Source organism: Vicia villosa, linkage group LG7 (assembly GCF_029867415.1).
Source record: "Vicia villosa cultivar HV-30 ecotype Madison, WI linkage group LG7, Vvil1.0, whole genome shotgun sequence".
Classification (NCBI taxonomy): Eukaryota; Viridiplantae; Streptophyta; class Magnoliopsida; order Fabales; family Fabaceae; genus Vicia; species Vicia villosa.
The window spans coordinates 94,783,164-94,792,204 of NC_081186.1; positions in this window are offsets into that span (position 1 = coordinate 94,783,164).

The following is a 9,041-nucleotide window of genomic DNA, read 5'->3' on the forward strand; positions in this document are numbered from 1 at the left end:
CAAGGTGGAGTGGTACATCAAAGGCGAGGAAAGCAATTATGGAAAGAAGGCTTGTGATGTCAAGAAGTACGTCCCCCAAAACCGAGAGCTCTCCTCCTTCAAGGAAAAATAGCTACACCTCACCCGTGTAGGATAAATCCATGTTCAAATGGGTGGGAAAGTCAACAAAGAGTTTCACGCCTTTGAATATCTGCTAAGAACAAATCTGGCAAGAGGTATTCCACCTGCACAACATTCCGACACCACTTGTCCATAAGGTCGAGGTAATGGGATCTAAGCATAAGTTCCATAGGGTCAAAGGACATAGTACTGATAACTGCTACCAATTGAAAAGGTAAATAGAAAATCTAATACATGAGGGACACCTCAAGAAATATGTGAAGGGTGGTCCTTCCAACCGACCGGAGGGACATACGCCGTGCAGGAAAGAAGGTATTGGAGCCCTAGGCCAAACAAAGCCAGGAAATATCCAAGGGCGAAGGCAGTAAAGCAGTGCACCATACCCCTAAAACTATAGCAGGAGGATTCACCGGGGGGCAGTGAGACCATCTATACCCGCAAAACATACGCCCGTCATGTCCTGAGAGTATAAAACTCCCCATTTTTAGGTCAAGAGTACTAAAGCGCTAGAAGTCGCGATTGCATTCTTAGAAGAAGATACTTTTGGTCATCATCGTCAAATGATAAGAATGGAAGATCAAAATATTCCTAGTCGACCAGAGAGGCTATGCCAACATACTATATTGGGACGCCTTTGAGGGACTACGTCTTGATCCTAAGGAGTTGAAGTCCTTCAAGGGATCGTTGGTCGAATTTTTAGGAGAGCAAGTGCAAGTGAAAGGATACCTCAACATGAGTATCACATTCGGAGAGAATGATCATGCCAAAGAGATAAAGGTTAAGTATCTAGTCATTGACCTTCCCTCTTCATATAATATGATTATATGATTATTGGGCGACAACTGTTAACTAAGTGAGATCCGCTTTATCTACCTTGTATTTATGCATGGAATTCCCGTTCCCCAATGGGCGAGTGGGAGTGGTTCGAGGAGATCAAAAAATCACTAGGAAGTATTACACGAAAAAACTTAAGTTAAAGAGGACACACCTTCAAAGCGTAAGGGCGAAAAAGGTCAACCATAGGATAACGTCGCCCGACAAAGAGGGCGAGAGCAAGGAAACTTCCCATCTGATCTCGCAACATGATGAAGCCTAAAAGCAATAAGGAATGCCCCCTCCTCCTCTAGAACCGTTTATGCAGTCATTCCATTTTCGTTATTCACTTATATTGTCATTTTATCTTTTGTTATTTACCTATTTGGCATTTTCCATTGACGAGTATTAAAACTATGTCGATTGTATGGAGAAGTTGTCAGTTGGGATGCATTATTTTCCCTCTGCTTCTTCAAGGGAGTGAGTGTTTTTAATGAGGCATTTCATCCTTATTTATCTATATATATTCACTATATTATATCTTTGAGAAAATCTAGACTCACGAGAAAGTCTTCCAATAGAGGCAATTGTACATGCTAGATCCCCCAAGTGAGGATCCTTGCCTCCCATAGATGAAATCATATATGTTGGAACCCCCTAGAGGAAATCATATATGTTGGAACCCCCAAGGGAGGATCCTTGCCGCCCATAAAGGCAATTATATATGCTAGATCTCCAAGGGAAGATATTTTCCGCCCCTAGAGGCGACCATAGCAACATAATGTCTTAAGATTAAGGCAAAGCAACATAACAGTGAACACTGAAAAATAATTAATATAAAGACGCCCACAAAGGGGCGCCGCTGTCCAAAATAGTTACCAAAACCTCCGAGGGGTCAACAAGATTACAACCAAGAAAGGGAAAGGGAAGGAAGTGATTTTTGTCCACTAGCTCTCCATCCAAAACCACATTAAAAGGGTTTAGGGGCTTAATTCCAAATGAGGATAGAGGAGAGCCATCCGTCTTCTCGTTTATTCAAAGTGATGAACAGAGGTTGCCACAACGTTATCTGTAAGCAGGGAGATCCACTCATTCTTGCTTTCGGGAGCGCTCTGAGCTTCCTCGAGAAACTTCTTCAAACTATCCACCTCTACATGGTGAACACGCGTCTGAGTGGCCACTTCTTCGACAAGCAACTTTATATCATCCCTTCTTATCTTCATCTGCTTTAATGCCACCCTCCTTCCCGGGTATGCTTGTTCAAGCTAGTCACCTCAGACAACATTCTTTCTAGGTTATCAGAGCGCTTATCCGTTAACACTTTCTCCACCAAGAAACATCTCATGAGCTAGACCTCTAGCAAAGTTGACATTTGGCTGGGAGACATGGCAAAAAGCATGTGATAATTATCGGGAAAATTCTTAGGGAAGGAAAAGAGATGATCAACAAAAGCAACATCGTCAAAGGTAGAGTTGCTCCACAAAGAAGGCTCAAAAGGAGTCGGAGCATCCGCCAATCTCTCCACCTTGGTTTTCGCCTCTTAGCTTGCTGAAGATGCAGATGAACCATCTTTCCTCATGGGAATCTTGGGAGGGAGAATCTCGGCCGCCTGAGAAGTTTCATCTGGGCGTCAGTAGTGTCACGACCAAAAGATAACATCGCCCGCTACTGAGTCATCTGCATCTTCACCAGGCGTTCCCATTTGTCATTGAGGGGCACCACTATCACGTCGCTTACATAAAGAAAAACCGTTAGGGCGCATCCATACAATGGAATAGAGATAAAAATATTCATCCTTACATAGATACTCATCCACTCTGTTGTCGTCTTCATAGTCCCACGCGATGAGGATGCATGACTCTAGGGGACAAAAGCACTCTAAAACTTGTATCACTTCACGTTCTAAAGAAGAAAGAACATGTGAATATACTCTCACTGTGAGCTTAGGATCCGGAGTTCAAGATAGGGGGAACAAGGGCTTGCCTCCCGCTTCCGCGTTAATAGGAGACGTGTTGTCATGCCCTCTCACTCAGACGAACTTGTCTTCTACTTCTTGTAAGGGGGCAAGAAGGGAACTAGAAAAAACATAAAGCAAATACTTATAACAAACAAAGAGAAAGACACTGTATTGGTATATTTGCAACTATATAAATGCCAATTTCAAATCAATTGATTGTTACTAAAATATGCCAATAAATTTTTTATTTATTAAATTTTTTTATCAAATTTAATTGAATACTCCATATGTTTTTAATTAGTTTTTCCATTTTAATTAGTTTTTCCATCAAAATAGTCTCTTGAATCTAAATCCAATACACCTCATAAGTCTTGATTTGGGTGGCGGGCTAGATTAACATCGGCCGAAACCAACTCATATGCAACTTGGATCTTAGAGATTAATTCTTCAAGCCCGATAGAACCACAATAAGCATCCGAATCCAAAATATCATAGTTGCAAGAAACATTCATCATCTATATTCATGATAGACAGACATTTGAATGATCTAATTGAATAATTCTCTAATAAATATCAAAACCAGTAGTAGATAATTACCAATGATATTCCATGTCCAACACACAACTCAAGCACATAATGACATAGAAATAAACAAATGGAAAAACCCTTAATTTATTTTAGACAATAGAAAAACTCTAGTTTAAACAAAAGAAATTAGGCATAATATAGCCACATACAAAGTCTAGTTTGATTCTTCACTCACATCATTTGATCCCTCATTCAAACAAAATCCTTCAATAACTCTTGATTTTGATTGACTTGATTCTCCAATCTCAATTTGAGACCTATAAAAATTCTTCTCTTTACCATCATAAGAGCCAAGTTGGTAACAATCTTTTTCTATCAAGATAGTGTCTTTGGAGGTTGAACATGAATTCTTCAATTTCTTCATCAACTTCATTCTTTTGTTAGAGGTTGAACATGAATTCTTGAGCTTGTCATGAAATCCTTGATCCCTAGAGATACACATGAGTGTTTGAGCACCAATAAAAGCTTCATAGTCGAAAACTCGTGTTCGTCCCCTTTTATAGGTTTTAAAACACGTAGGTGGCCAAGATTTTGATTCATCATCAATAACCAATTCTTTAGGTTCACCAAGAAAGTATTGATCTTGATCATCATAATCATAATCATAGTCATAATCATAATCATAATCATAATGATCATAATCATAGTTATTGTTCTTTTTAGAATGAACACTTCTCCACTCCCTTTTGGGGTGAGATCTTAAATGACCATATAAGGCCTTCTTGGATTGAAAATCCTTTTTGCAAACATCACAACTTTGTTTCCCATCATCATAAGAAGATTTGCTATTAGCTTTTGTTTTAGCCAAACCCTCTTTCTTTAGGGCTTGAATGTGGATTCTTTTATGCCCACCTAATGCTTTTCCACAACTAAAGGGTTTGTTACAAAACTCACACACGTGAGTTTTTGAGCTTGTTGATCCTTCTTCAAGATGAACCTTTGGTTTATCATAAACTTTACAAACTAAACTCTTCTTCTCTTTGGATTTCATGGAATTTTCCCTATTTACCTATTGAAACAAAATGGTAACAAAAAAAATTAAAAAAAAAGTTGAGTTTCACTTACGAAAATAAAATTATAAAAGAATATGACCCTACATTACCTTTTTATGAAATTTATTCTTTTGATGATTGCAATCCATTGAAGAAGTGAAAATGTTTAAAGAGTGAAGGTTGGAATCCTCCTTTAAGTACAAATATGCTTATAAAAAAATGTAAAATTTGAGAAGGAGTAAATAAATAAAAGAGAGAGGTAAATGACAATGTCAACAAGGAATTAGTCAAAAATTGTTTTTAGGGGAAATAATGTGATTAAAAGACAATTTATTGATGTAAAATCAATAAGAGAAATAAAATAAATTTATTCCTTATTTCATTTACCTAAATAATAGCTTTTGTTATAAAAAGGGATTGATTTGATTCTTGTATTGTGTATTAAATATATAAGAAAATTGTAGTTATTGTTGTTTGTTTTTTTACAATTTTTTTGGTTGCTTTGAATTAATCAAAAGATGAATAAATGAGAGTGATATGTCAAAAAAAATCAATGGTGCAATTTTGTTTTATTTTTACCATTTTTTAATTTTTTATATATATTAAATTTGAACTCATTAGGAAAATTTACTATGAAAGTATAAACTAGTAAATGGTAGACACATGTGACATGCTATTTAATTCATATTAATTTTATTTAAATTATTTTTTAAAATATTTATGATATATTTTATTTGATTGTGATTCAAAACAATTATTTAATTACATTTTATAATTTTATTTTTTTTATTTTGCAGTCTAATGACTAGATTGTTACAAGTTCAAATTTACATCTTTACGAGCATATATGCAACTATTAATTTTCAAATTAGCTGAATTAATAAAAATATTTTTATTTTATTTTTAATGACATTATATTTAAATTTTACATAAACAAAACAAACTCTTTGACAATATAATAAAGAACGACTTTATTTCTCTTTAAAGAGAATGATTTTGAATTGGATCATACATGACACCATCCAAATGACTTCTTCTACACTCTAGTTAAATATTTTTAAACTATGATGTCTAAATTTAAAATTAAAAAAAGTTCAGTAAATAATATACATAATACAATATAATTTTGTTTAAAAAAAATAATACTTTACAATATAATTCATAGTATATTTATATATAATATAAATAAGAATTTACAATATGGTACACAGATTAAGTCTCTCCTTACTTGAATATTAAATTGTATAATAATTTTTTTGAAATATATTAATGATATATTTTATTTTATAATGAGTCAGAATATATTAATTCTTAAAAACTTGAGATAGGGGAATTTTTTATTATTTATTGTGGAATAATAATATTTTACATTTTTTCTTTAAGAAATTTAAATTCTCAGTCATAAAAATATAAAATTAAGCTATTGCAACTGGTTAAGGTATAGTTAAAAACATATATTTGATTATGCATGAAGAAAAGAAAAAAAAAACCATATATTTGATTACTTCCTATTTTATTTTTTACATCAACTGAATAAATCTTTCACAATACTTCAATTACCAATTTTGTTTCTCTTTAAATGGAATGATTTTGAATGGTAGGAAATATGACATCATAATATATTTTCTTTCAAATGGCTTCTTCTACACTCCTTTTAAATATTTACTAATAAATTATAACATTATGTTTTCGTGACACCATGATAAATTACATTTAATAGACGAGAACAAATGATTTATATAGCTGCTAGTATAAAACTTATAGCTATGGGATCTGACTCTTTAAAAAACCATAAAAATTACACCTAACATTTTAAGTATGGATAAAAAAATTAAGAAATTGAAATTAATTAATATAAGCCAATATTTTATATAGTTTTAAATGCAACTTTGATTTTTCTATTTAACTATTTTTTTTAATTTTGACCCTCCCACTTTTAAAACTATCATTTTAGTCCCTATTTTAAGTTTGTTGTTTGGAATTAGTCCCCCTGTCAATTTGGTGCACAATTACAGTGACGTGGCGTGATTTTATATGAGCTGGTATTTTGAAACAAAAACCATGTCATTTTCATCCCCATAAAAAATATAATCTAATATTAAAATAAAATATTAGTTAGGGAAATTATTTTTCACAATTTAAATTAACAAGAAAATAGGGCTGAGAATATTTCCATTCATTACTCTGAAAACTAAAGAAGAACCCTAAATAAAATGAAGAGAGGAAATGTGCCTTTATTAACTTAACTAGATCAATGAATCACATGAAAGAGCTCAATCCCAATGCTTGAAAAGACGTGATGGATGTGCCTCCAGCAAGTTGGAGTAGGTCTCATTTCAAGACAAACACACACAATGCAATTTGCAAGAACAACATGTGTGAAGCTTCTAATCGAGCAATATTAGATTATAGAGACAAGCCGATCATTTCATTGCTAGAAGGAATCAAACATTACATAACATTTAGAATTTCTACTCAAAAGGAGAAACTAGGTAGATACAAAGAGGGAAGTTGAAGGCTGGATTGCGACATGGCACGCCGATGATGATTTTGTTATATTTGGGGTTTCAAACGGTGTTGATACCTATCCTGTTAATTTGCTACAAAAGAAATGTGGTTGTAGGAAATGGTACGTTACCGAAATCCCATGTTGTCGTGCTATCTTGTGCATATGGTTTGCCAAGAAAGAGCCCGAAGAATTTGTTTCATCGTTCTATAGGTAACATCTTTTACTATTATGTTATATCATAGTATGTTACTTATAGGCAATCTAATATATTGGTTTTTTGTGTATAGAAAATCTACTGTGTTGGCTACTTATAGCCATATCATTATGCCTCCCAATGGCCCTCAACTATGGCCTGTAAGTGTTACTCACCCAATCAACCCTCCATTCATGAGGAGGTCTATCGCGTCGTCCAAAAAAGAATTGCAACAAGGCAAATGATGAACCAAGAACAAGAAATACACTGCCTAGAAGTTTTCAAACTATCAAGTGCAAGAAATGCGGTAGTTTTGGCCATAACAAACGAACGTGTAAAGGGAAGAGGGCAGCGGAGAGAGCGATTCCTAAGGGTCACAAGCACCGCCGTCAACCCAAGAATAGTTACTCTGTTATGTTGTTGTTTGTTATATGTTGTTTGTTATCTATTTTGTAATTACCAAACATTTTGGGTCATGTTTAAACAGTTATGTGGTTGGTTGTTATGTTTTGTGAAATGCCCAAACATTAAGGTGCATTGTTATGTAAAAATTATGCAGTTATATTTTATGAAATGCCTAAACAGTAAGGTGCATTGTTATGTAAAAATTAGGTCAAATTATGGTAATATTATGGCAAATTATGGTTACAAATTAAGGTGTGAAATGCCAAATTATGGTGATGTTAGCCTTTAAATTATGGTGATGTTAGTCTTTAAATTATGGTGCCTTGTATTTATGGTCAAATTATGCTGTTAACCGTGCAATATATGGGAAAATCATGGCAAAAATTTTAGTGTTCAACAATTGCAAAGTTATGGTAATAGATTAAAGTACACAACAATTGTATAGTTTTAATACACATATGACAAGAGCTTATTACATTAGAAGAGAATTAAAGTACAACCAACTACAACATAAGAAGACTATTACATCAGAAGAGAAAGTTACCACACAACAATTTCCATCGGATCTAATCTTTTCAGCTAAGACTATACAACCAATTTCATTTGAGTACATGTGTTGCAACCAATGCAAACACAAGTAATAATACAAACACCATACATAAACTAACAAAATAAGACATTAACTTAATCTTCATCTTAAGAAAATCTTCACTATTCTTGTTGTCCCTAAGTAAATCCGCAATCTTGTTATTCTTGTCCTTCAAAGTTCTAATCAAATTTTTAGCTTTGTTGCTCATGTCTTCATCAAACCATTGAAAGTAATTACAACATTTTTTCTTCATCACCTTAAAGTTACCACAACCATGAAATCTTCCTGGATTTTCGTAAGTCCATGACGCATCAATGGAGACTCAAGGCCACACCAACATCTAATCCCTCTTCTTCTTGCACCAGACTGGTTTGTTGAGGCAAAGGAGAAATTTATTTCAGACATGGTGTGGTGGTACTATGAAGAAGATGGGAAAACTGACGAAGGAGATGAAAATCGAGTAATGGCGCTGGATTTGGAGACTGAATAAGAAGATGGAAATGCGTTAAGCCGCTGCAGCAGTGAGAGTAAGGATAAATAGGGGAAACATTGGGTTTTCTATAAATATTAATATTATTAAATATTATTTGAATAAAATAAACATTAAATTTAATAATGAAATAAAATGAAACAAATTATATTAATATTTAGATGACATGGAATTGACACATCATCAAAAATAATGTCATGTCATACAAAAACACACCCAATTACTCTGAAAACTTAAAATAAGGACTAAAATAGTGGTTTTGAAAGTGGGGGATCAAAATAAAAATAAAAATAGCTAAATAGGAAACCAAAGTTGTATTTAAACCTTTTATATAAAACCATATTAATATCTTATAATTGTTAAAAGTGTATTTCATAGTGTCCAT